This window comes from Mustela lutreola, chromosome X (assembly GCF_030435805.1).
Source record: "Mustela lutreola isolate mMusLut2 chromosome X, mMusLut2.pri, whole genome shotgun sequence".
Classification (NCBI taxonomy): Eukaryota; Metazoa; Chordata; class Mammalia; order Carnivora; family Mustelidae; genus Mustela; species Mustela lutreola.
The window spans coordinates 101126787-101153035 of NC_081308.1; the positions used below are offsets into that span (position 1 = coordinate 101126787).

Consider the following 26249-nt stretch of genomic DNA (forward strand, 5'->3'; position numbering starts at 1 on the left):
GGGTGGCTCAGTCTGTTAAGCACCTGCCTTCGGCTCAGGTCATGATCTTGGGAGTCCTGGGATCCAGTCCCCATGCCGAGCTCCCTGCTCAATGGGGAGCCTGCTTCCCCCTTTACTCCTCCCCTGCTCTCTAGAGCTAATAAATAATAAGATCTTTAAAAAAAGATTGAGGGATACCGGTGGAATTTTGATCGGAATAGCATTAAAAGTATAGATTGCGCTAGACAGTATAGACATTTTAACAATGTTTATTCTTCCAATCCAAGAGCATGAAATTCTTCAAAGAGCTGGAGCAAATAATCCTAAAATTTGTATGGAATCAGAAGAGACCCCGAATCGCTAAGGAAATGTTGAAAAACAAAAATTAAACTGGGGGCATCACGTTACCTGATTTCAAGGTTTACTACAAAGCTGTGATCACCAAGACAGCATGGGACTGGCATAAAAACAGACACATAGACCAGTGGAACAGAGTAGAGAACCCAGATATGGACCCTCAACTCTATGGTCAAATAATCTTCAACAAAAAAGGAAAAAATATACAGTGGAAAAAAGACAGTCTCTTCAATAAATGGTGCTGGGAAAACTGAGCAGCTATATGTAGAAGAATGAAACGACCATTTTCTTACACTGTACACAAAGATAAACTCAAAATGGATAAAAGACCTCAACGTGAGACAGGAATCTATCAGAATCCTAGAGGAAAACATAGGCAGTAATCTCTTCGATATCAGCCACAGCAAGTTCTCTCAAGATATGTCTCCAAAGGCAAAGGAGACAAAAGCGAAGATGAACTTTTGGGACTTCATCAAAATCAAAAGCTTCTGCACAGCAAAGGAAACAGTCAAGAAAACAAAGAGGCAACCCACGGAATGGGAGAAGATATTTGCAAATGACAGTACAGACAAAAGGTTGATATCCAGGATCTATAATGAACTCCTCAAACTCAACACACACAAAACAGACAATCATATCAAAAAATGGGCAGAAGATATGGACAGACACTTCTCCAATAAAGACATACAAATGGCTATCAGACACATGAAAAAATGTTCATCATCACTAGCCCTCAGGGAGATTCCAATTAAAACCACATTGAGATATCACCTTACACCAGTTAGAATGGCCAAAATTAGCAAGACAGGAAACATGTGTTGGAGAGGATGACTCTGCCTACTTGTGATCTCTGTCAAATAAATAAAATCTTAAAAAATAAATAAATAAAAATTAAAGAAGATTGAGATTGCCTTCTTGCCACACCCTAAAGGACACTTAATGAGTGCAATTTCTGAGGAGTTCCAGATGCCCCTTTGTCCAGGAGCACAAAGCGTAGCTATGATATGCTATCTTAAGCAGCGCTGGAGAAACAAAATGGGGTTGGCTAAGGCCAAAAGACCAAAGAGACCCATGCAGCTATTTATGGAAAAAGTCCACCTGTGTGGACCTCATCCTGAAGATATTAATCTATAGGCCAACTCGATGCTTTGGGAGCAACACAATATGATGGCCAAGCACCAAGATTCAACACAGACAGCAAAAGCCCGAAGAAGTAAGAGAAATTTCTCCCAGTCTCTTCTAAGTTGTTCTGCCTAGTTAACTTGTATACTCATCTCTCGAACCCCAGTTTAACCTTCCCCTCCTCTCTGAAGTCCCAGCCCCACAGAATTAGCATGGCCTACCAGGTGCTCCAATACCAAACATCCTCTACTCACTCCTTTAAATTGGGATTATAATCTATCACCTGAATTACAATGACCTGCTCATTTATTGTTTCCCTTGCTGGAAAGATAAGCTCCATCAGGACTGGGCAGCATTGAGCGCAGTGTCTAACCCATGCTACATATAAGGAATTATCAAAACAATAAACCTTTTTGAATGAATGAATGAACTCTTTCAAAAGACTAGAAAGGTATGTCAGTCGGAAAGGCAAAGCATCTCAATTCTAGGGCAAGTGAGGAAACAGGACATGACCCCAAATACAAATCAAGGAGGGGGTGGTCATGGGCGGCATCTTCAAAATCAGACAAGGGCTGGCAACGATAGGGAGCAGATGGGGAGCCTCTAAAAGTTACTCCCCCAACTTGGTTCAAAAGCATAAAAAAAAAAAACGGTGGTGGTCCCAAACCCCAGGGTAGGGCTGAGTCTTTAAAAGAGGGAGCAAGGGACCAAGGTGGCCAATAGCTCTTTGCAGCCTTTTTTGTTTTTTGAAGATTTTATTTATTTTAAAGATTTTATTTATTGATTTGACGGAGAGAGATCACAAGTAGGCAGAGAAGCAGGCAGAGAGAGAGAGGAGGAAGCAGGCTCTCCGCCAAGGAGAGCCCGATGTGGGGCTCCGTCCCAGGACCCTGGGATCATGACCTGAGCCGAAGGCAGCGGCTTAACCCACTGAGCCACCCAGGCACCCTTTGAAGATTTTATTTATTTAATAGATAGAGACACCAGAGAGAGAAGGAACACAAGCAGGGGGAGTGGGAGAGGGAGAAGCTGGCTTCCTACTGAGCAGGGAGCCCGATGTGGGACTCAATCCCAGGACTCTAGGATCAAGACCTAAGCCAAAGGCAGATGCTTAACAACTGAGCCACCCAGGTACCCCCTTTGCAGCTATTAATGCTCTTCAAGGATTACTGATACAATCCCAGGATCCCAGGGCTGCTTGGGAAAATGAGCTCATTCCACACTAAGGGGAATTACGAACACTTCAAATCCTTCTGAAAAGCATGCACAGAATAATTTATGAAGTCATCAACTGACTACACCCTCACTCTACTTCTGGCTTTCTCAGTACTCCCAGGGAAACAGAGCATGGACCTCAAAATTTCTTCCCCTCAAAGTAAGGCAGCTTCACCCCTCCTCACTTTGCACCCTCCCAAGGCAGTTTAGAGAGAACCCTCATGCTCACCTTATAGTGGCCCAGGCCAGCCTCAGAAATTAAGTTTACCTAGAAATATTTACAATTTCAAGGGGCGCCTGGGTGGCTCAGTGATTAGGCATCTGCCTTTGGCTCAAGTCATGGTCTTAGGGTGCTGGGATCGAGCCCTGCACTGGGCTCCCTGCTCAAGGGGAGGCCACCTTCTCCCTCTCCACTCCCCCTGCTTGTGTTCCCGCTCTCGCTCTCTGTCAAGTAAGTAAAATCTTAAAAAAAAAAAATTTTCTTTTTTTCTTTAAGTGCTCCCCACAGGGAACTAAGTTAAGAATCACTTTGGTGGGGTGCCTGGGTGACTCAGTGGGTTAAAGCCTCTGCCTTCGGCTCAGGTCATGATCTCAGGGTCCTGGGATCGAGCCCCGAGTCCAGCTCTCTGCTCTGCAGGGAGCCTGCTTCCTTCCCTCTCTCTCTGCCTGCCTCTCTGCCTACTTGTGATCTCTGTCAAATAAATAAATTAAATCTTTAAAAAAAAAAAAAAAAAAAAAAAAAAAGAACCACTTTGGTCGGGCACCTGGGTGGCTCAGTGGGTTAAGCCTCTGCCTTCGGCTCAGGTCATGATCTCAGGGTCTTGGGATCGAGCCCCACATCGGGCTCTTGGCTCAGCAGGGGGCCTGCTTCTCTCTCTCTCTCTCTCTCTCTCTGCCTGCCTCTGCCTGTGATCTCTCTCTGTAAAATAAACAAATAAAATCTTTAAAAAAAATCACTCTGGTTTATACTTCCTGTGTATTAGGAATCCACCATCTCTTCCCACAAAGAAACTACTTTTGATTGATCTTTGGGAACAGCGATCTTCCCAACAGGAATGCAGGAAATGTGCCTAATGGGGAACAACCTGGGATATGCATACAGCCAGGAGCAGACAGGGCCCCAAGGTCAACTGGTAGGTGAAATCGAGGGTTTTCCACTAGCAACTGTCAAGGTAACAATAAACACACTGATTTAAAATTTAAAGTGTATGTTCACAGACTCTCTTTGAAAGAGATAATACTGTCAACAGTGGTTGCCTCTGAGGACAGACTCAAGGAGGCTGGAGGGGCTGGCAGCGTGGACAAGGGTTCAAAGGAAACTTAATTTTCTTTGCAGACCCATTTGTACCTTTTGAAATCCCGCTGTTTGCTAGTCATACTCTCAAAGTTAGGCGAATTTCATGTTAAATAAACTAAAATAAGCATCCTTCTCGAGGCCTGGCCCTCCTTCACAGTCAGGCTCAGCCTGACTTGGGAAACTCCCATAACACGCTAGCACAAAGAGATCTCCCGGAGTTTCGCGTGTGGGTGGGTATTTTACAGGAGGGCCTACTGCCAGGCAGAGAGGTCTGTGTGATTGTTAGAGGCAATGCGGGCTATACCAAAGCTAGAACAGATGGCAAAACAGCTGCTGCTTGTAGGCCAAGTGGGTCCAGATCAGACTTGGTCCTTTCAACTGCCTGATGTCAATGGCAGCGTTCGGCCAGTGTGCTCGTCTTGGTTAACCCTGGTTTGGGTAACTGGAAAGAGCATTTACCAGAATTCAGTCTAAATTAGCAAAAATAGCGGGGTTGCTCAGAAAGCTTACTGAAGAGGACAGTACAAGTGCCCAATCATCAGCTACAAGGCTGGAAGATTTGGGGGGACAGGGCCCATGGCGGTCTCACGACATCCCCAGTGTCTAGAAGAGCGCCTGAAAGCAGGCATTCAATGAATAACTGTTAAAAGAATGGACGTAGGAAATAAATAAATAAATAAATAAATAATTTAAAAACAGAACGGACGTAGGAGAGGTAGACAAGTAGGCCCCCCACTTGTCAGAGAAGTTAATCGACTTGTCTGAAGGCACGTAGCTCAAAATGGCAGATCTCAGACTACAACAAGGTGGGATTCCTCATCCACTGAGCTTTTCATTATATGAAGCTAGGGACAGACTGGCACCAAGAGAATAAGGGTTTCAACAATTTAACAATTGATCAGCAATCTCAAACAGTAGGACCTAAAAAACAAAGCGGTATCGAGATAACGGAGAACAAAGAGAATCCAAACATATAATTCCCTTTAAATCTGTGTATAAACATTGGACAAAATTACTATGAAGGTCTCTAAGTGTACTATGAACACAAGTACTTTCAGCTAATAGCCTTCCTTCCAGATGTGAGGGATATCTCATTGTGGTTTTGCTCTGCATTTTCCTGATGACTAGCCTTGTTGAGCCTATTTTCATATGCATTTTGACCATTTGGAGGTCTTTTTGGGGAAAAAAATCTCTTAAGCCCTTTGCCCTTGTTTTTAATCAAGTTATTTGGGGTTTGGGGTGCCTGGCTGGCTCAGTTGGTAGAGCATGCAACTCTTTATCTCGGGGTCATGAGTTCAAGTGCATCACTGGACATAGAGTCTACTTAAATGTGTGTGGGGTGGGGGAAAGAACTCCCAAGGGCAAATATCTCCCACTGCCTTAAAAACAAAAAGTCATTTGGGTTTGTTTTTTTTTTTTTTTTTTTTGGCTCTTAAGATGTAGGGATTCTTTATATTTTGGATCTTAGCCCTTTATCAGATGTATTATTTGCAAATATCTTCTCCCATTTCATTCTGTCATTTCATTTGCTGTGCAGAAGTTTTTTTAGTTTGATGAATTCTACTTACTTTTGCTTTTGTCACCTGAGTTTTTGATGCCATATCCCAAAAATCTTTGCAAAAGCCCATGTTAATGAGTTTTTCTAATGTTTTCTTCCAGGATTTTTGTGGTTTCAGATCTAACGTTTATAACCTACTCTGTTGCTACTAACGTCTATAACCTACTCCGAGTTGATTCTTATGTATGTGTAAGGTAAGGGCCCAGTTTCATTGATTTGCATGAATGGCCAGATTTCCTAACATCATTAGCTGAAGAGACCATTCTTTCCCCACTGTGTATCCTTAGTGCCCTCATCAAAAATTAGTTCATCCTCTCAGTAGTCTATGTTTCTGTTTTTATGCCAGTACCACACCTCTGATTACTATAGCTTGGTAATATAGTTTAAAACCAGGATGTGTGAGGCCTCCAGCTTTGTTCCTCTTTCTTAAGATTGTTTTGGTTATTCAGGATCTTTTTTGGTTCCATACAAATTTTAGAGTTCTTTTTTCTAGTTCTGTGAAAGAGGTCATGGTTGTAGAGAAAAGGGAACACTTGCACACTGTTGGTAGGAATGTAAATTGGTACAGCCATTATGGAAGAGGGCATGGAGGTTTCTCAAGAATGTTAAATTAGAGCTACTATCTGATCCAACAATTCTTTTTCTGGGTGTATAACCAAAGGAAAGGAAATCTGCACCTTGGGGAGAGATCTACTCCCCCATGTTCATTATAGCACTATGCATAATCGTCCAAGATGTGGAAACAGCCCAGGTGTCTATTTTTTATTTTTTATTTTTTTATTTGACAGACAGAGATCACAAGTAGGCAGAGAGGCAGGCAGAGAGACACAGAGAAGCAGGCTCCCCGCTGAGCAGAGAGCCCAATGCTGGACTCGATCCCAGGACTCTGGGGCCATGACCTGAGCGGAAGGCAGAAGTTTAACCCACTGAGCCACCCAGGTGCCCCAACCCAGGTGTCTATTAATGGATGAATGGATAAAAAAGAAAACATTGTATACTGTGTGTAATAAAATGGAATATTACTCAGCCTTAAAAATGGAGATCCTGTCTTTGGACATTATGCTAAGTGAAACCAGATACAGCAGAAACATAACTGTGTGATCTCACTGATATGTGGTATCTAAGAGTCAGACACACAAAGGCAGAGAGTAGAACAGCAGTTAGCAGGGATGGGAAAGTGAAAAAAATGGCGAGAGGTTAATCACAGGGTACAAATCACATAGAATGAATACATCTAGAGCTCTAACGTATGGCATGAGGACTAGAGCTAATATGGCTGTACTGGACATTAGAAATGTGTTCAGATTGCAGATTTCAGGTGCTCTTACCACAAAAAAAAAAAAAGTGTCAACTAGTTGAGGAGATAGGTTAATGAGCTTGATTAATGTGATCATTTCACAATGTACATGTATATCAAATCCTGTTGGATGCCGTCTAATAACTGCAATTTTTATTTTAAAAAGAATAAAACAGATCTGTAGGAATAAATGTATGCCAGTCCTAACTACTGTAAGATAAAGTTGCCTTACGGGTGCCTGGGTGGCTCAATTGGTTAAGTGTCCAATTCTTGCTTTTGGCTCAGGTCAGGATCTCATGGGTATTTGGATGGAGCCTGCAGAGATCTGCAAATTCACTGGGGGGCTTGCTTGAGTATACTCTCTCTCTGCCCCTGCCCCCCTTGCTTGCTCTAAAATACATCTTTAAAAAAATAAACAATAAAAATCTTTTGCGATAAGGGGCACCTGATGATTCAATCAGCAGAGCATGTGACCCTTGGTCTAGGGAGTTATGAGTTCAAGCCCGACTCTAAAAATAAAATCTTGAAAGAGAAAACCTTTTGTTATTCAGAAGTGCTTTCTGGGGGTGCCTGGGTGACTCAGTGGGTTAAAGCCTCTGCCTTCGGCTCAGTTCATGATCCCAGGGTCCTGGGATCGAGCCCCGCATCAGGCTCTCTGCTCAGTGGGGAGCCTGCTTCCATCTCTCTCTCTCTGCCTGTCTCTCAGCCTGCTTGTGATCTGTTTGTCAAATAAATAAATAAAATCTTAAAAAAAAGAAATGCTTTCTGCTTAACATAAAAAGGAACTATCAACTTCAATCATTGGTAACCAACACAGAAAATATGTTTGTAGCTTCCAATATAAAGCAGCAGTCCTAAAAAGTAACAAAAAGAGAAGGCCAAGTCCAAAGGCCTTGGACTTTCAAAATTTGTCCCCGTAGACCAGGTCCTGGATCCAGGAAGAACAATCAACAAAACTGTGCCCTCCTTCTAGAAGTGTAGCCCAGCCCCCACTGCTCCGGCCACCACCCCACCCCCACCAGCCAGAACTAAAACCTTCCTAATACTGGCTGCCCTTGTACCAGCTTCCTGAACACCTTCCAAACTACAGCCTGTCATCAGCTGGCTGATAAAATTATCTGTTCTTTCTCATTGCAAAGTCGGGCTCAAATTCTAAAAAAACATGCGATTAACTTGGTGGTAGGAATCCTGTCACAATTACACATATATCAGATTGCCATGTTCTACATTTCATATTAGAACTGTATTTGTTGATCAGAACTCAAAGCAGAAAAAAAATACAAGTTTAAAATGAAATGAAGAAACAGTAAGCTAGAATGTCAGCCTTTAGGTTGACAGAAAAACAAATCACCCAAAGCCAATTCTCTTAAGTTAGTCTTACAACATAATCGATTTATCAAAACCCATTAGTTGCCACTGTCCCCACCCCCACCCCCGTCCTTCTCCCCTCCTGCCTGCCCCCACTGAGCATGTGCATATATATATGCATATGTCCCAGTTGGGGGTGGGGAGGGTACCAAGGTCACAACAGTCAATCTTGCCTGCTCCACCTCCGAGGGCAGAAAAGGACACCCAAGCCTCTGCCGAGGCACACAGCCTCCCCTTCCAACCCTCACTCATCACCCATCTCCAGATGCAGGAAAACAACAGTTACAAAACTCAGTATCCCTAAAATTTCAAAAATGTATCCAAAATGATTATGTCCATGTGTTGATATTCTTGGTGGTCACCAAAGCCTGTTCTTTCAGTACAAGACCTAGCATGTCTGCAGTTAGGTAGGATTAGGTGATTGGTTCTGGCTAATCAAACATAGAAGCAAATTATATGTATCGCTTCCTACCTGTAAGAATCTAAAGCCTTCAGAGACTCTCCAGTTTCTTCCCTAACTTTGGAACATGTTCCAAATACAGACTCTACCATCTTGCAGCTACACTATCAGCCTGAGTTCATCCTCCAACAGTTTGGGTCCCTGAAGATCTATGCTTTCTCGGAAACTCCACAAGTTGCACTAGTATCCACCATATGTGAGAAATAGATTCTGAGATTTTTGAGGTTACTATAGCAGAGCATAGCCTTTTGGCTAATACAGATCCCATAGAGCACAATTTTTTTTTTAAACGTTAAGTTGTTAATGGAAACAAGTCTTTGCTGAATTAGTAATTAATTTCAGGACACCTGGCTGGCTCAGTCGGTAGAGCATGTAACTCTTGATCTCGGAGTTGTGAGTTTGAGCCCCCCCATGTTTTATGTAGAGATTATCTAAAAAAATAAAGAATGAAGGGCACTTGGATGGCTCAGTCGGTTAAGCATCTGCCTTTGGCTCAGGTCATGATCTCAAGGTCTTGGGATCAGGCCCCACGTCGGGCTCCCTGCTCAGCGTGGAGTCTGCTTAAGGATTCTCTCTCCCTCTCCCCCTCACCCCACTTGCCTTCCCTCTCAAAAATAAATAAATAAAACTAAATAAAATTAAAAATGAGATCATTAAAAAAAATAAACAATTTCAGAGGAAGCAGAGGTACGCTACTATCTTAAAGGGACAGAATCTCCCTATTGCTCCCACTTCACTCCTTTCATTCACCCCTATTGGCTGTCAGATGGCTAAGAAAAGGACAGCAAAACTTCAAAACACTCATCAGTTGGTGACTTGGCCAATTAATCATTCAACAAGATAGTTTTCAATAAATAGACTCTGAATGAATTGACTTTCAGTAATTTGGTTGGCTTCCAGAATAGCAGACTCCTACTGCAGGCTGGTAAAACACTCTTTTTGCAAGGGGAAAGCCCTCCAAGCATACCATGGAAGAAATCCCTTCTCCATTTGCCCAAGGTCAATGCTGTCTCTTATCACTCCAAAATTTCTTCTTTCCTGAACATAGCATCTTACCCGGGTTCAGTACATCTGGCAACTTAAAAGGTCCTAGAAATCTGTTGGTCAGTGAGCTGAAAGGGAGTCCAAAAGATGAAGCTCTTATCCCTCTATTCTTCCCAATCAAGTTGAGACTAATAACTCATCTGTCTCTTGACCAATGCATGCCTATTGGACTGGTGGGACTCCCAAGAGAAGGACTTGACTTTACAGAGGATCAGCACATGGCATCTAGTGACAGGCTGAATAAAAAGACTTTTAGGACTGGGCACCTGGGCGGCTCAGTGGGTTAAGCCCCTGCCTTCAGCTCAGGTCGTGATCTCAGGGTCCTGGGATAGAGCCCCACATCAGGCTCTCTGCTCAGCGGGGAGCCTGCTTCCCCCCACTCTCTACCTGCCTCTCTGCCTACTTGTGATCTCTAATAAATAAATACCTTAATAAAAAAAAGACTTTCAGGATACTTTAATGCCTAGTAGAAAGGCCACTGTTTCGTCTTTTCCTTTCCTGACCTCCCTACTTTTCTTATCTTTAAAAATCAAAGTTCTTTGAATTATCCAGAGGCAAGATATGAGGGCTCTAACAAAATATAAATGTTTTCTTCCTAGCAGCCCCTAAAGAAATGCTCCTTCCCCAAAATGAGATAATTCTCCATCCTCTAAAGTTACTTCCCATAATACACCAAGCATTCTGGTTTGCTGGTCCTAAAAGAACAGATCTAAATGGTTCCCCCTTGCTGAAGTAGACAGATCCTGTGCTCACCATCTGCACAGCTGTCTTTGGTTCTGGGATACTGGTGGCTGCCTCTTGGGGACTAGGGAGGTAACAGAAGGACAGAAGAACCTCAGAGCCTGGGCAATAAGAGAGGTAAAACCTGAAATTTGGGGAGTATTAGGTCCCTGTATCCTACAGTCTCATATTACTTTTTATTTCTTTGTAGCATCTAATACATCTTTATATCCTCCTTCAGTGCCAAACGAAGTGCCTGGCAAACTATAAGCCCTCAAATATTTGTTGAATGAGTCAGTGGATGATTGGCTGGGTGGGTGGATGGGTGATCAATTCTTGGCTCCAACTCTCCAGGATCACACCCAAACTAAGTGAAGCAGGTGCAGGTGAAGAGAAACTTTCAGGTAGTAAATTCCAGGAGTGCTACAGTGTGTGCCCATGCATGTATGTACCAGGGCAGGAGAAAAGAGAGGACCACTGGCCTTTGGTTTGGGAAGTATCTGTAGTCCTAGTCCTCATACCTGAAATACGGGTCCATAAAACCACTAAGAGAGTGGAATCCAGAGAAAGCCGTATGCCTAGTGATCTGTATGCCAGGGGCTAGGGGAAGTGGGTGATGGGGGATTACCATGGCTCAGTGTGAGGGTGGCTCACTGGGAGTTTCAGCTTCTCAGGAGTTTCTGTCAAGGTTGTTCAGGTCTCCCTAGCTGCATGAGCAGCAATTCAAGACATGGTTGTCTGCAACTATCTGCTGTTTGTCCCATTCCTGTTCTCCATAAGGACATGGAGTACAACAGCTCGCTTCCTTTTACGACTAAGAAAACTTGGTGAGCAGGCAGAAAGTACAGTAGTGGGAGTGGAAATTGTTTACTCTTGGGAGTCTAATTGAATTTCAGAGAAATAATTTGCATAATGTAAAATGATTTACATATAGATGGAAACAAGAAGTTCACCAGACCTTTCTTTTAACTTCTACTCCTTCCCATCTCCACCTTCTTCCAGCCCAAGGTCACATAGTAGAGGCTGACCCCGCAGTCCCTCCCAGTTAGCCCTCACCTCCAGCTGCCAGGAAGAAAAGATGCCAAGGCAACAGGTTTCACAATACCACTTTTTGTCATATTAATGATGTGTAATTTTAACTCAAAGATTTACTACTTCTAAGAGTCTGATTATGAAATATTGTGGGAGCCCGCTCAGCTTAAGCAAGGGCTGCTACGGGTGTTTTTGATTGGGCTTCCCTGGAGCAATAATGAAGTCATTTGTAAACCTACCCGGAAAGATTCTACTAGCACTTCTCCCAGGCAGTCTTTCAGTTACAACAAGCCTTGGATTGCTACAGTGAAACATATGTTTTCTATTATAACCCTCAGCATACTTCTGCTGTTGTCAGCCCAGCCCTGGGATACCATCAAGTTCCTCTGACAGTTTCTAGGAACTCTTATCAGGATAACAGGATTAGCTACCATACGGTGACAGGAGAAAGTCCTAGAAATCACCCGTCACTTCCCCCATACTATTGGTAGGAAGCACAGGATACAGATCCCAGGGCACAAGCTTAGGGTCAATCAGGAACGGAGCACAAAGGAAAACCAGACAGATGGGGAAAAGACCCTTGAGGAGTTTCAGTGTCCTACACCAAATAGGACCAACTATAGGAACTTAAGGGTTAGGGGAAATCTAAACCTTGTGGGCTGAAAGCTAGACCAAGCAGCAGAGCGGGAAGGCCAAAACAGGGACTTCAATCTGCAGGACAGCCAGCCAGAGTGGCATGTAGAGGAAGGAGTCCGGGCGACCAGCCAGCTATATTCAAAACCCTGCAGAATCAGTATTTTTATATATAGATATAATACATAGATCAAGTTGATGGTGCCATTTGCTAGCCATAAAGATATCTAAATAACATTGTCTCAAATACTGTCCAGAGACCATCCTGTCTCTACATTATTATTCAAGAATTTGACATCTGAAAAGGCCACTTTGGAAGACAGTTTGGTGGTTACTTATGAAACATACAGCACCACCCAGCAATTGTGTTCCTTGGTATTGACCCAAAGGGGTTGAAAACTTACAGCCACACAAACACCTGCACGTGGAAGCTTATTTATAGCAGCATTATTCGGAATTGCCAAAACTTGGAAGCAAAAAACGCATCCTTTAGGAGATGAATGGATAAACCATGGTACATCCAGACAACGGAATATTATTCAGCGCTCAAAAGAAATGGCTATCAAGTCACACAAAGATATGAAAGCAGCTTAAATGCATATTACTAAGCGAAAGAAGCCAATCTGAAAAGCCCGCATGCTGTATGATTGATTCCAACTATATGAAATTCTGGAAAAGGCAAAACTATGGAGATAATAAAAGATCAGTGGTTGCCATGGGGAGAAATTAACAGGCAGAGAACAGCGGATTTTTAGGGTAGTGGATATACTCCATAACATTATTAAAATGGATATATGTCCTTATAGATTTGTCCAAACCTACATAATGTACAACACCAAGTAAAAAAGGGAGGGGCTTAATCTGGGAAATTACTGTGGGACACAAAGTACTCTGAACTGATTCTGAACTTGGTTCTAATTAGGATTTGGCCATGTGCCAGCTTACTGGGCAAGTCCCTCACCTCTGCAGACCTCAATTCCCTTTACTATCAAATGAAGTAAATACTTATAGACAGGAGATATCAAAGATATTTAGAATCAAAGAGCTACAAGTTATTCAACTTCAAATGGTGATTTTTGTCACTTCATAAAAATACTAATAGTTCTTTCTTTAAAACAAGTGGTGGGAGGAGGGGGTGGTTCAGTCTCTGAGCATCTGCCTTTGGCTCAGGTCATAATCCCAGGGTCCTGGGATCAGGCCTGCAGTCAAGCTCCCTGCTCAGCAGGAAACCTGCTTCTCTCTCTCCACTCCCCCTGCTTGCATTGCCCCTCTCACTGTCTCTCTGTCAAATAAATAAGTCCAGGGGCACCTGGCTGGCTCAGTGGGTAGAGCATATGACTCTTGATCTTGGGGGCCTGAGTTTAAGCCCCATGTGGGGTATAGATCACACAAATAAATAAAAACTTAAAAAGAAAAAAAAAAACAAAACAAGTTCAATACCCACTCAGCACTGTCATTCTCTTTCTAGAAGGTGTTTTCCAGGAGACTCCAGTTAGTCTCATAAACTGGTCCTGCACCAACCCTTTTTAGAGCACAAGAGGAAGGACAGTTAATCCACACATTCCAATTACTAAACTGAAGATTTTAACTGATACGTCAATTTGGTATTTTCTTTATAAAAAGCCGTCGTCTACCATATGTGACAGGTGACAGAGCAGTGCATGGTGTGTGTGTGTGTAGGCCCAGGAGTCAGGGACCTGGGTTCTAGTCCCTGTTCTGACATAAAATGCTCAATTACCTTGAGGAACTCCTTTAACCTCCACTTTTCAGTTTCCTCCTCTGAAACCTAAGGAGGAAGCTAGTAATAATGGCAGCTACCATTTGCTGAACACATACAATGGGCCTGGCATTATTCCCAGTACCATAGATACTCATGATCTCCAAACCAATCACAACAGCCCACATTAGAGAACATTAACATCCTCATCTTGCAGAAGTGAAAACTAAAACCCATAAAGGCCTTCATTTTTCCCAAGGTCACCCATCAAGTGTGGGCTTCCGACCCAGCCCCTTCTGACTCCAAAGCACAGGTTTCTTCCCCCACTTCCCCATTATTCTGTGCTCTCTCCCATTAGATGGATAAGCTAGAGTCTCTAACGTCCCTTCCCAAACCTGATATTTCACTATTCTAGGATCCCAGTTAAGCCTAGAGGTGGGTGGGAAGCAAAACTGACTGCTTTCTAGGCAAGACCATGTAACTTTAGTCTTGACTATAGGCAAGACTATTTATGGGTGGAGTCACAGTTTCAATTCCGGATGAAGAGAAAGAATTCTACCAGGAGGGGGTAGAGTAGAGAGTGGGAAAGTGTCATGATCAGCCTGGCTCACTTCCGGTTTTGCTGCAGATGAATCCTGCTCATGGAAAACTAAGAGAAGTCTGATAAATGAGAAAGAATGAATGGAAGAAACAATGGTCAGAAATTAGAAACTTGTTATCTTTCATACCTAGAAAAATCCTGGAACCAAAAAAAGGGAAAAATCAGATGACAAAGTCTTTGAGGTACACGGGGCCCTCTATTACAAACGGACAATGAAGAATTCAATGTCAGACAAACCTAATTTCCTTCTGTGACAGAGTGGACAAGCCTAGCAGTTTGGGGAAAGTAAAAAATGTAGTATACATGTGGTGGGCCTTTATATTCTACCCCAGAGAAAGGCGGTCCTGAAACAGCTTGCCAATAGTAGGACCCCAGAACTGAGCCCAAGCGTAAGCAAAGGGGCTACAATTTCAGGGTCATTTAAAGCCTACCACAAAGGCATTTGTCATTCAACTTCCATTACTATCGTCCAGAAGAGATGATTTTTACATAAGTTCTAAAGGTCTTGCATAGGGATCTTACCTCAACCTCAAACTTTCGCTCCACATGCTGGAAAGATCCTAATATTTGCCAGCTGTACCTGAACTAACTGCCTGTCAACCAAGGAATAAGTAGGAGACTGAGAGAGTTTAGGTCAGAAACTAAATAAAAATCTAAGCTACTTATTTATAGGCCAAAACCACACTCTAAGTAACTAGTACATGAAATTGGAGTTAAGAAATACCCATTAGAGCAAATCCGAAAACATAAAGTCTTTTCTGTTAATGATTTTTGCATTAACTTAAACCAAACCTCTCAAAGACAGATTTCTTTTCAAACCTTAATTGACAAGTCATTAACTGACCTTCTGCCTTCCCAATCATCCTCTTGACAGACTTCTGGCAGGCTTTATAATGTCAGCTAAGGACAAAGCCGCTTGGTTTTCTCATCATTCTTTAAGAATTCTTAAAATGTCGTCAGTGTAAAGAGCATTCTTTCTGTTACACTCAGTCATGGGACCAGAGTGGGCCCCACATTATCTTGTTTTATTACTAGTCCCATCTCCAATCCCCCTGGGATGGCATCTAAGGGATAGTCTGGTAGGTTTATTATTACAGGTGGAATTGTGTCTTCCCGTCAAAATTCATATGCCGAAGCCTTAATGCCCAATGCGACTGTATGTGGAGACAGGGCCTTTAAAGAGGTAACTACAATTGAAAGACATAAGGGTGGAGATCTAATTCACTCTGACTAGTGTCTTTGTAAGAGGGGAAAGACACCAGGGATGTGTGTGCCTAAGAAGCTGACCATCTGCAGGCCAAGGACAGAGACCTCGGGAGAAACCAAACCTGCCAACACTTTGATCTTGGACTTCTGGCCTTGAGAACTGTTAAGAAGAATTTCAGTTGTTTAAGCCACCCGCTCTGTGGTATTATTAAGACAGCCCAAGCCAGTGAAGACATTTGGGAAGAGGACATGTTGAAGAGTTAGGCCAAGCTGGATTCGAAGCCTGCCACTTGTTATCTGTACAGTGTTAGGCAAGTTATTGCACCTTCCAGAACCTGAGTCTCCCCATTTATAAAATGGGTAAGAATATGCTTTGGTCGGGGGGGGGGGGGGTGAAAATCAGCAAAAGGTATGTACTGGGACAGTCACATAGGAGGTCCTCAATAACCAGGCCCTTTTTTTTTTTTTTTAAACACTCGTACTTCAACTCAAATGTTTGCATAGATTCAGATTTATTTTTATCCCAGTTAGGATTTCACTGGTTGAACCAAACTGGACAGGATTATTTTCAGTTAAAATTCAGGCTTCCAAGTTCAGGTCTTTTTGCTGTCTTTGAAGTTGCTGTCTTTGCCTCCCAATCTCATTCCAAACTCCTGCTCTTGGTCTCGGCACCAGACAGATCCCTAAAGTGTTAAATGCACTCACTTACATGAAAAAGGATTCCCCTTGGTTAATTCATCTTAACGGACTCCTTTTAGAAGTTCATCTCTAGAAATTAAGATCTGCATATTGAGATCAGAGGTCTGCTCGCACTAAATGTATGGGCAGATCTTTTCACAAAGCTTCATCAGAACTACCATGGCTCTCCAAACCCTTATCAGAGCACCCCCACCCTGGCACAGCCAGAATCCCACTGTACTGCCACCCACCCCCAACGAGGACAGCACATTCCAAACCAGTATACTGGCACAGGGCCGATTTGACATCACATCACCAGACAGCATACAGTGATAGACAAATGTAATAAATGCAATTCAAACATTAACAGTAAAAAAATAAAAACAACAGCATAGAAGATTGATTTCCTGTTCTCTTTAATCAGAGCTAAAAGCGTGCTTGTTTTAGAAATGGCAGAAAATATGCAAAAACAGAAGTATATAAACACAGATCATCCCAATTAAAGACCAAACACAACTTACACTCATAAACAAGGATAGACAAATTCATCAGATGAGATTCCAAATATATTGCTATTGCCCTAAATAATTGTTATGAAGAGGCTTCTCCTTGGAGACCATTTGCGGCCATGAGAGAATGAAAATATTGGTGTTTCCACAATCTAGCAGAACATCGGATAGACCTCAGTTTAAATCCCATCTGGGCCTCTCACAACCCAGGTTAAGTTGCAGACTGTAAATGGGCTTTCTTTATTCCCCTTCTTAATGGGGACTAAGACAAAGTTTTAGCATGCAGACAGCAAAAATCAAGCCCTACCGTCTTATCATCTTGCGTCAAGTTATAGATAAAGGAAGCCCTCATTAAAAGACCTGCTAATTCTTTTTATTTTATTTATTTATGAGATAGAGAGAGAACATGAACAGGGGGAGGGACAGTGGGAGAGAGAGAAGCATGCTCCCTGCTGATTGGGGAGCCCAGCGACACAGGGCTTGATCCCAGGACTCCAGGATCATGACTCGAGCAGAAGGCAGATGCCTAACTGGCTGAGTCACCCAGGTACCCGATTTTCCTTCAAGACACAAATATTAGTGTTTATTCTTCCACATGCTCTTCGAAAGGCTGCATTAAATGGTAGAGCACATGGGCGACCAACGCTGATACCGCAAGAGCAGGTCATCACACAGTGCCAGGCAGCACAGTGTGTGTGAATATTTATAGACCTAAGAGGCACAAAGAGGACTCTAGTGCTTTCTTTACACATTTCTTTAGTCACTTACCCTTTGTGGATAAGCAGAGATGGCGAGAAAGTGGCAGATGCAATAAAGGATTCTGGTTGAGCGTCGGTAACCAGGGCAGGAGCAGAAACAGGACTTAGTAAACTAAGGTGCCAAGTGAAAGTCCAACAGAGATCAGAGGGCTTTAGCCAGGCCAAGTTAGACAGGCAGGGTAGGGAGCAGCTCTCAGCCCTGCAGAGTTGGCCAGCAGCACAGAGCTATGCACAGACACTGAGTGCGGACTTGAAACTGCCTTGTCATGGCTATTCTTCTCTTCTATTGGCTGGGCACTGGTCCAGACTGATTTGAATCTTAACAATTCCTGTCTCTTCCCATGAATAAAGTAGGTCTGTGATGACCAGCTATGGACTATGAAACAGAGAGACAGTGGAGTGGAACAGGGGGATTTGTTGTAACCCTGGAACGAGACTCCAGGAGCACGTATTCAATTTTGCAAGAAGACAGAGCAGTGAGGGCTCCTGACCAAGCCAGGTGATCATAGTAGGAGTCACCTGAAATCAGGAATCATATTGTTTTCCCATTTTCTATCATCCACTTAACTCTAGTGATAATTATTCATCAACTATTGTTGAATTGCATGCCATTCCTAGCTGCTCTTGATCATATCCAGGAGTATCAGGTAGATGGCATAAGGCAGCTCCTAGCTGGAATGAGGCTGGTTTTTGTTTTCTTTTTTTTTTTTTTTTAAGATTTTATTATTTTGATTTTATTTTATTTATTTATTAGATTTTATCTATTTGAGAGAGAGAGAGAGATCACAAGTAGGCAGAGAGGCAGGTGGGGGGGGGGGCAGGGTCCCCACTGAGCAGAGAGCCCCATGTGGGGCTTGATCCCAGAACCCCAAGACCATGATCTGACCCGAAGGCAGAGGCTCTGACCCAATGAGCCACCCAGGTGCTCTGGAATGAGCTTTACAGAGCTAAGAGGGATCCTGGAGTTGATATTATGAACCCCTCTAATGATTAAATACAATTGAACTATAGAACAGTCCTTGACCTCATATAGGAGGGACAGGCTTTTGTGGTGGTGTTTCTCGAGGTTTAGTGTGTACCAGAAGAGTGGGAGGTTTTTCTGAAAATGTAGATTTTTCGGATCTCACTTCTAGGGGTTCGACTTCATTTAAGTCTAAGTCAGGGCTCTCCTATTTTCACCAAGCACCACAGGTGGATACAAAAGGTCTATGGATTACACTTTGAAAAACACCAAGCATGTGCATGCACAAAAAGAGGGGGCACCTGGGTGGCTCAGTCGGGTCATGATCCCAGGGTCCTGGGATGAAGCCCCACATCAGGCTCCCTGCTCAGCTTTATCAAGTTAATAAAAAAGTCCTTTAAAAAAAAATAAGAGGGGCGCCTGGGTGGCTCAGTGGGTTAAGCCGCTGCCTTCAGCTCAGGTCATGATCTCAGGGTCCTGGGATCGAGTCCCACATCGGGCTCTCTGTTCAGCAGGGAGTCGGCTTCCTCTTCTCTCTCTGCCTGCCTCTCTGCCTACTTGTGATCTCTCTCTGTCAAATAAATAAAATCTTTAGAAAAAAATAAATAAATAAGAAAAATTTGGGGTACCTGGGTGGCTCAGTGGGTTAAAGCCTCTGCCTTCGGCTCAGGCCATGATCTCAGGGTTCTGGGATCGAGCCCCTCACAGGGCTCTCTGCTTGGCAAGGAGCCTGCTTCTTCCCTTCTCTCTCTGCCTGCCTCTCTGCCTACTTGTGATCTCTGTCAAATAAATAAATAAAATCTTTTTAAAAAAATAAAAATAAATAAATAAGAAAAATTTCTCATTTCAAACATGCCCTTGAGCCTATCTGCTGACTGTGGATTTTAAACAGAACCACAGGAATATTCTAAAACAATGGATTTGGCTTGGTCACTGGCCTAGGGATCACTTGGAATGTTAAACTAAGGACACTGGATAGTAGGTGTGTAGGTCTCATGCCCAAACTGCAACAACCCCACCAACTCTTGGCCTTTGGTTCTCTGGCATATTCCAATCCACTGAACACCTGTCAAGACCTATCTGGGGTCAGAAAAATACCGGCAAACGATTTGTGCTGTTCGAACATCAACATCACACCTGCAGCAGTATCCAGGCATCTGCCTAAACCCAAAGTTGAATATTCAAGGTCAAAGTTTGTTTTTGGTTTGGGTTTTTTCTTCCGTTTTTTATAGCACAGAGCTAGAACTCACAACCATGAGATCAAGACTCTCAACCGATCCCCCCAGGTGCCCCAAAGATTAAAGATTTTCAATTTTTTTTTAAACTCAATGTTCTGCCACCTTTTCTAGGCCCCAACTACCACCAGCTTCCCCATTCAAACTTTTCCGTAGGGGTCTATTTTATATCAAGCTACTGAGATGCAAAGCAGTGAGAAACCTACTTAACATTTACTCAACGTTTCTTCAGTTTCAAGTATAAGGCACATAACTAGAGGTGCCTCCAAAGGGTGCGGCCCAGAATAAAGATGGCACTGGCTTGCCGTCTCTTCCGGCCAACAAGGCGCCAATTTCACAGTTTCGGTTCCTGAAACCTATGGCACTTCCTCCTCTCGCCCGATCTTATTGGCTCTTCCCCCTCTGTCCTCACTTCCCTTCTGCTGCTCTATATAAGGTGTGCCCCCGCACAATAAAGTGAGATCCTGCTTCGACAGATCCCCCGAGCCTGGTGTCGTCCGTTGGTGCGTCCGGGTTCGCGACACTCGCCATCCCGCTCAGCCCCGGGAAGGGGCCTCCGGCTGGTCCGGTCGCCTCCACCCCTCCGAGGGAACCCCAACAACTGGTGCCCCGTGTGAGGAACCTCGCTCTTCTCGCTGACGGGCCAATCGGTCAACGGGTGAGTGTACCCCCATAAGTTATGGGGCAGTCCTCTTCTAAAAACGACCCCCCTGTTAAACCAAAGAGGTTCTACCCCTCGCTAGACCCCTTTGACGCGGCTCCTTGGCCCCCAGACCTCCAACCCAGATCTCTGGCTGAGGGCCCCCCTGCGCGCCCCCCTTCCACTAACCCCTTTATTCAACCGTCAGCGCCCACTCCTCCGCCTCCTTATTGCCCCCCCCCTCCAGAGCATACCTCCCCTGAGCCCTCCAGTTGTTCTCTCTTCCCTGTTAATGTTAACCCAGGAGGCAACCGTCCAGCTCCATGGTACCCATGGGAGCCTGGGGACCTTAAGGAGCTCAAAAAGGCAGTGTTGGAGGATGGGCCCAACGCCCCCTGGACAGAAACTATCCTCCGAGGTCTGGCCCATTCCCCATGTACGGCGGCTGACTGGCGGTCATTTAGCTAGGGCCGTTCTTCCAGGGGCCCTATATATAAAGTGGACAGCCTTATATAAAGAGGAATGTCAGCAGATTGCAGAAAGAAATGCCCGAGCCAATCCAGCCATCCCTATAACTATGGGAATGCTTGCTGGGACTGATGGCCAGTATGCCTCCGGAACCCAACAGGCAGCCACCTCCCCCCTTACCAGGACCAAATCCGAGCCGCTGGGCTCGCGGCTTGGAGCAAACTTGAGGAGGGGCCTTCTGAGTCACCAATAGCAGGGTTACACCAAAAAACTAACGAAGATTTGCCCTCTTTCATTGATGGGGTGGAGAAATCCGTTAAGAAAAAGATGCCCCCTGGGGATCTCAGAGACCATTTCGTCAGAATGGCAGTATAGGAAGGAATGACCCGAGATTATAAGATGGCCTGTGCTGGCCTAAAAGAAAGATCTATGGACCGCTGGGTTATTGCTACAAAAGACATTGGGTCCACATCGCATCAGGCGCGAGCTATGGCGGCAGCCTTAAGAGAGCATCAACAGGACAGCCTTGAGACGCTAGTGTGTGTAATGCAGCAGGCATCATTGCAGCCCCACCAGGCCAACCTTCCCCGCCTGTGCTTTGGCTGTGGGCAAGAGGGGCATTTTATTTTTTTTTTTTTTTTAAAGATTTTATTTATTTATTTGACAGAGAGAAATCACAAGTAAGCAGAGAGGCAGGCAGAGAGAGGAGGAAGCAGGCTCCCTGCTGAGCAGAGAGCCCGATGCGGGACTCGATCCCAGGACCCTGAGATCATGACCTGAGCCGAAGGCAGCGGCTTAACCCACTGAGCCACCCAGGCGCCCAAGAGGGGCATTTTAAGAGAAACTGCCCCCTAGGGCGCAAACCAAGCTCCCCACAACCTGTTGATACGCCCCGAACACCATGTCCTAAATGTAGGAAGAGGTTCCATTGGGCCAAGGATTGTAGATCTAAGTTTGATATCCAAGGCAAACCTTTAAACTCCAATCAGGGCAATCCCCAGCCCCATTAAACAAGGGGAAAACACCTGTCAAGGCTCATTGGACAGTTCCTTTGGTCCCAGGCCTCCGCCCCAAAATGCGTCTTACCATCGGAGACAAGTCCTTTAAATGCCTCATTGATACAGGTGCTGAACGCACTGTCCTCAGGCAAGAGGAAGTCCCCCCTTCTTGGAAACTTGTCCCCGGCCCTCCCCTACTGGGGATAGGAGGCCAGTCCAGCTCTTATGAGACTGCTAACCCGTTATGTTGGGTAGATCCAGATGGCAACAGAGGACAGATTCACCCCCTAGTGGCCCCTGGCCTCACCGCTAACCTACTTGGTCAAGATATTCTAGGGGCAACGGAGGCCTTCATTACTACTGACCATAAGGCCTTCTTTGATGATGTACTAGATGAGGAAGAATACCAACAGCAGTTCCAGGAAGGAAGGGACTCCCATCCTAATTACCGAGAGGACCCCTATCTTGAGAGCATTAGGCAAAGGTATCAGTCCCCCCAATCCTAAAGGCCACTGCCCTGCCCCAGGTCCCTAAGATTACCTGGAAAGAGGGACCTCCCATTTGGGTGGAGCAGTGGCCTCTCCCTTCCCACAAACTACAACAACTCCATATCTTAGTGCAGCAACAGCTGGACCTAGGACATATACGCCAGTCCCTTAGCCCTTGGAACTCACCCATTTTCGTTATCAAAAAACCCAATGGTACATGGAGATTACTACAGGACCTGCGACAGGTCAACAATAAAATGGTCCCCTTTGGAACCCCTCAAAGGGGACTTCCATGGATTCCAGCCATTCCATCCAACCATTTTATTACCACCATTGATATAAAGGATTGTTTCTTCTCCATTCCCCTCCACCCTGATGATATGGAAAAGTTCGCCTTTTCCCTGCCCGCTCTTAATTTCTCCGGGCCCGATCAGAGGTTTGAATGGACGGTCCTCCCCCAGGGGATGGCTAATAGCCCATCCATCTGCCAGAACATATTAGCCCAGATTTTTACATCATTTTTCAGAAACCCAGACATTCTATTTTACATCTATATGGATGATATTATCCTAGGAGCGCCTGACCGCTCTCAGCTTGACCTCCTCACTACCAAGTGCCTCTCTATTTTGGCCCACCATAATTTCAAGGTGGCCCCTGAAAAGATCCAAAGGATCCCCCCTTTTAAAATCCTTGGATCCTTACTCTCCTTGGATACAGTGTCCCCGATCAGACCCCAATTAAAGATTCAACCCTCGTACACCCTACCTCAGTTACAAAAACTACTTGGTGAAATAAATTGGATGAGGCCATGGATCTCTATTTCTACTGAGAAACTCACCCCTCTATTTGACCTACTCAAGGGCTCAAATCTTTCGTCTGATATCATTCTAAACACAGAACATATCCAAACACTCAATGAGGTCCAACGGGCCATTGATAAATCTACCTTAAAGCGATTCACTCTCTCCGTGCCCTTAATTCTATATGTTTTCCCTGGGGAATCCCTAATGACAGCGCTATTAGCCCAACAAGGAGAACCCATTCAATGGATCCACCTTTCAGTGGGGGGCACCCCGCGAGTATACGCGGCGACTGACCAACTCGCTGACTGCATCACGAAAGGGAGAAACAATTCGCTCCGTTTATTTGGACAGGATCCAAGTAGCATTGTTATTCCCTACCGAACTCAGGACTTCACATGGCTCCAACGCAATAATGCTAGGGTGGCCATAGCCTTAGAAGGATTCTTCGGAAATATAGATTGCCATTATGGGCCTTATAAATGGATGAATTCCTTCGGTAAGCTGCAGTGGAAGATCCCCATGCTATTCATCACCCAAGCAGATCCATCCTTTCATACAGCCTTTACAGATGGAGGAAAAGTAGGAGCTTCAGTAGTGATCTTCCCCCCTCACTCTGATACTGATAGAACCCCTACCCCTCAGAAATCTCTCATCCACCTGGTCCAGGGGTCCGCACAATTTAAAGAGCTTTATGCTGTGGTCCTAGCCCTTTCCACCATTAAGGGTCCCCTCAATTTATTTTCTGACAGCCTCTATGTGGTAAACCTCCTACCCAACCTAATCGACGCTCACATCAAACTAGATTCTAACCCCATCACCCCACTTATGATCCAAACCCGAACCCTCCTAAAACAAAGAACCAGCCAAATATACGTTCAACATCTCAGGGGACACCAAGGACTTCCGGGTTTCCTATCCCAAGGTAACTCCTTGGCCGACCAACTTGCATCTACTCCCCAATGTTACTCTGTAGAAGAGGCTGCTCACTTCCATAAACTTACACACACCAAATGGAGGGGACTCCATCAACGCTTCCCCCAGGTACCCATTAAAAATCTCAAAAAAAATCATTCGAACCTGCAAATCCTGCCAACCTTTCCTACAAGTTCCCCCACTCCAGGGGCTGGGGTGCAATCCTAGGGGGCTACACCCCAATCACCTCTGGCAAACAGATGTAAACCATTACCCCTCCTTTGGTAAACTTAAATTTGTTTTCGTGTCCGTTGACACATGTTCACATGCTTTCTGGGCAACTGCCCATGCCGGCGAAAAGACTAAACATGCCATTTCTTACATTGTTTTGCCACTCTAGGACTCCCCAAACAAATTAAAACTGATAATGGTCCTTGCTTTACTAGCACAACCTTTAAAATCTTCCTCTCAGAATGGAACATCTCCCACTCCACCGGCATTCCTTATAACCCTCGAGGACAAGCCATTGTGGAAAGACAAAACCGTACCCTCAAAGACCAATTACAAAAACAAAAGGGGGAATCCCTTCCCCCACATGATCAACTCAAAAGGGCACTGTTCACCCTTAATATTTTAAATTTTTCAAAATACGATCATTTGACAGCGTTCCAAAGACACTGGTCCGCCATAACCCCTTATACCTCAATATCGGTCAGATGGAAAGACCCCCTGACTGGGTATTGGAGGGGACCTGACCCCCTCCTCACTACAGGTAGAGGGTTTGGATGCATATTCCCCCCGGAAGAAAAGAAGCCTATTTGGGTGCCCGCACGAGACATCAAATACCTCCCAGCCCCAGAAAACAACAATAACCCAGACCCAGAGAGCCCACAACTCTGAGGAACCTTTTCTCCCTATCTGACCCACAGATCTACAGTCGAAAGATGATATTATCAATGCTCCTGACCCTACTGGCTCATGCACAAGTCACTATTGCGGGACTCGGCGACCCAGGTAAAGCCAAGGCCCTGCTCCGAGGAATACAGGGAACCGATCAAAAATCTCATGCTCAGGTAAGTTCGCTGCCCTTATACTAACATCTCTAGATGGAAATAAATGCCTTGGGGCCGTAAATTCATACGTTTGTTGGAATACTCCCAGAACCGTCCCTACATCACAAGGAAAACCTGGGCCTTGCCCATGCTCCACATTCCATCCCTCACTCCACACTGCTTGCTACAGACACCGCCCAACAATGCTCTTTTGATAACAAAACATACTGGTACACAAAGCGGGGGACAAACTCACCCAGCGATACGGGGGCCGGCAGCAACTCGATGCCATCCCCTTGTTATGGCACCCCAGGGCAGGATGTCTGCTTCAACTCCGTGGCGCCCATAGGAGTATCTGATGGGGGCGGGCCCCAAGATCAAACCCGCAATGCAATTGTATCGCGCAGGATTGAAATTATGATCAAGAGCCAAGAACCTCCTGTCTATCACCCCCTAATCTTACCTGAGAACCGGGGAGTGCTATAGCTTGACCCCGAAACCGAAAGTATTCTAAACACTGTCTTCGCTCTCATAAACTCCTCCAACCCCTCTCTGGCCCAGAACTGCTGGCTATGCCTTAAGAATGGGCCTCTTCTGGCCCAGGCCATTTTAGTCAACAATATCTCATTATCCCTACTCCCCTCATCATGTCAGCTTCTACCGCCCCGACCCAACATATATATTTCCCCCCTCTCCCCTAATACGTCCTGTCTTTGGGCGCCACCCCTTGCTGATAATTCCTCTAACCTAGATCTCAGACGCATTGACGATGTTTTCTGCAGTAATAACTGCCGAAAAGGGAGGCATCTGCTTGTTTTTGCAGGAGGAATGCTGCTTCTATGCCAACAAATCGGGCATAGTTCAAGATAAAATTAGAAAACTACAAGACCACCTGGAAAAGAGGCATCGCGAGATGTGGAACAGTCCGTTCGGGACCGGCTTCGGTGGCCTTCTCCCATACTTCCTCCCTCTTCTGGGCCCCCTCTTTATTCTGCTCCTTGTCGTTTCCTTTGGCCCCTGCCTTATCAATAAGCTAACCCGATTTATACAAAAAAGGATGGAAGCCATTCAGTTAATGAATGTTCAAGTACATTACCAGAGACTGGCCACCCATGATGAAGAAATCTATCATTAATCTTTA

At 44.8% G+C, this 26249-nt stretch overlaps 1 long non-coding RNA gene across 1 annotated transcript in view; it reads right to left on the minus strand.

Moving 5' to 3' along the window:
• Positions 1 to 25788, minus strand: part of LOC131821836 (uncharacterized) — a 364023-nt gene extending 338235 nt beyond the window's left edge. The window contains exon 1 of the long non-coding RNA XR_009349993.1: positions 25365 to 25788. This is a non-coding gene — a long non-coding RNA (uncharacterized LOC131821836). The remainder of the gene's footprint in view (positions 1 to 25364) is intronic.
• Positions 25789 to 26249: the final 461 nt, after the last annotated feature.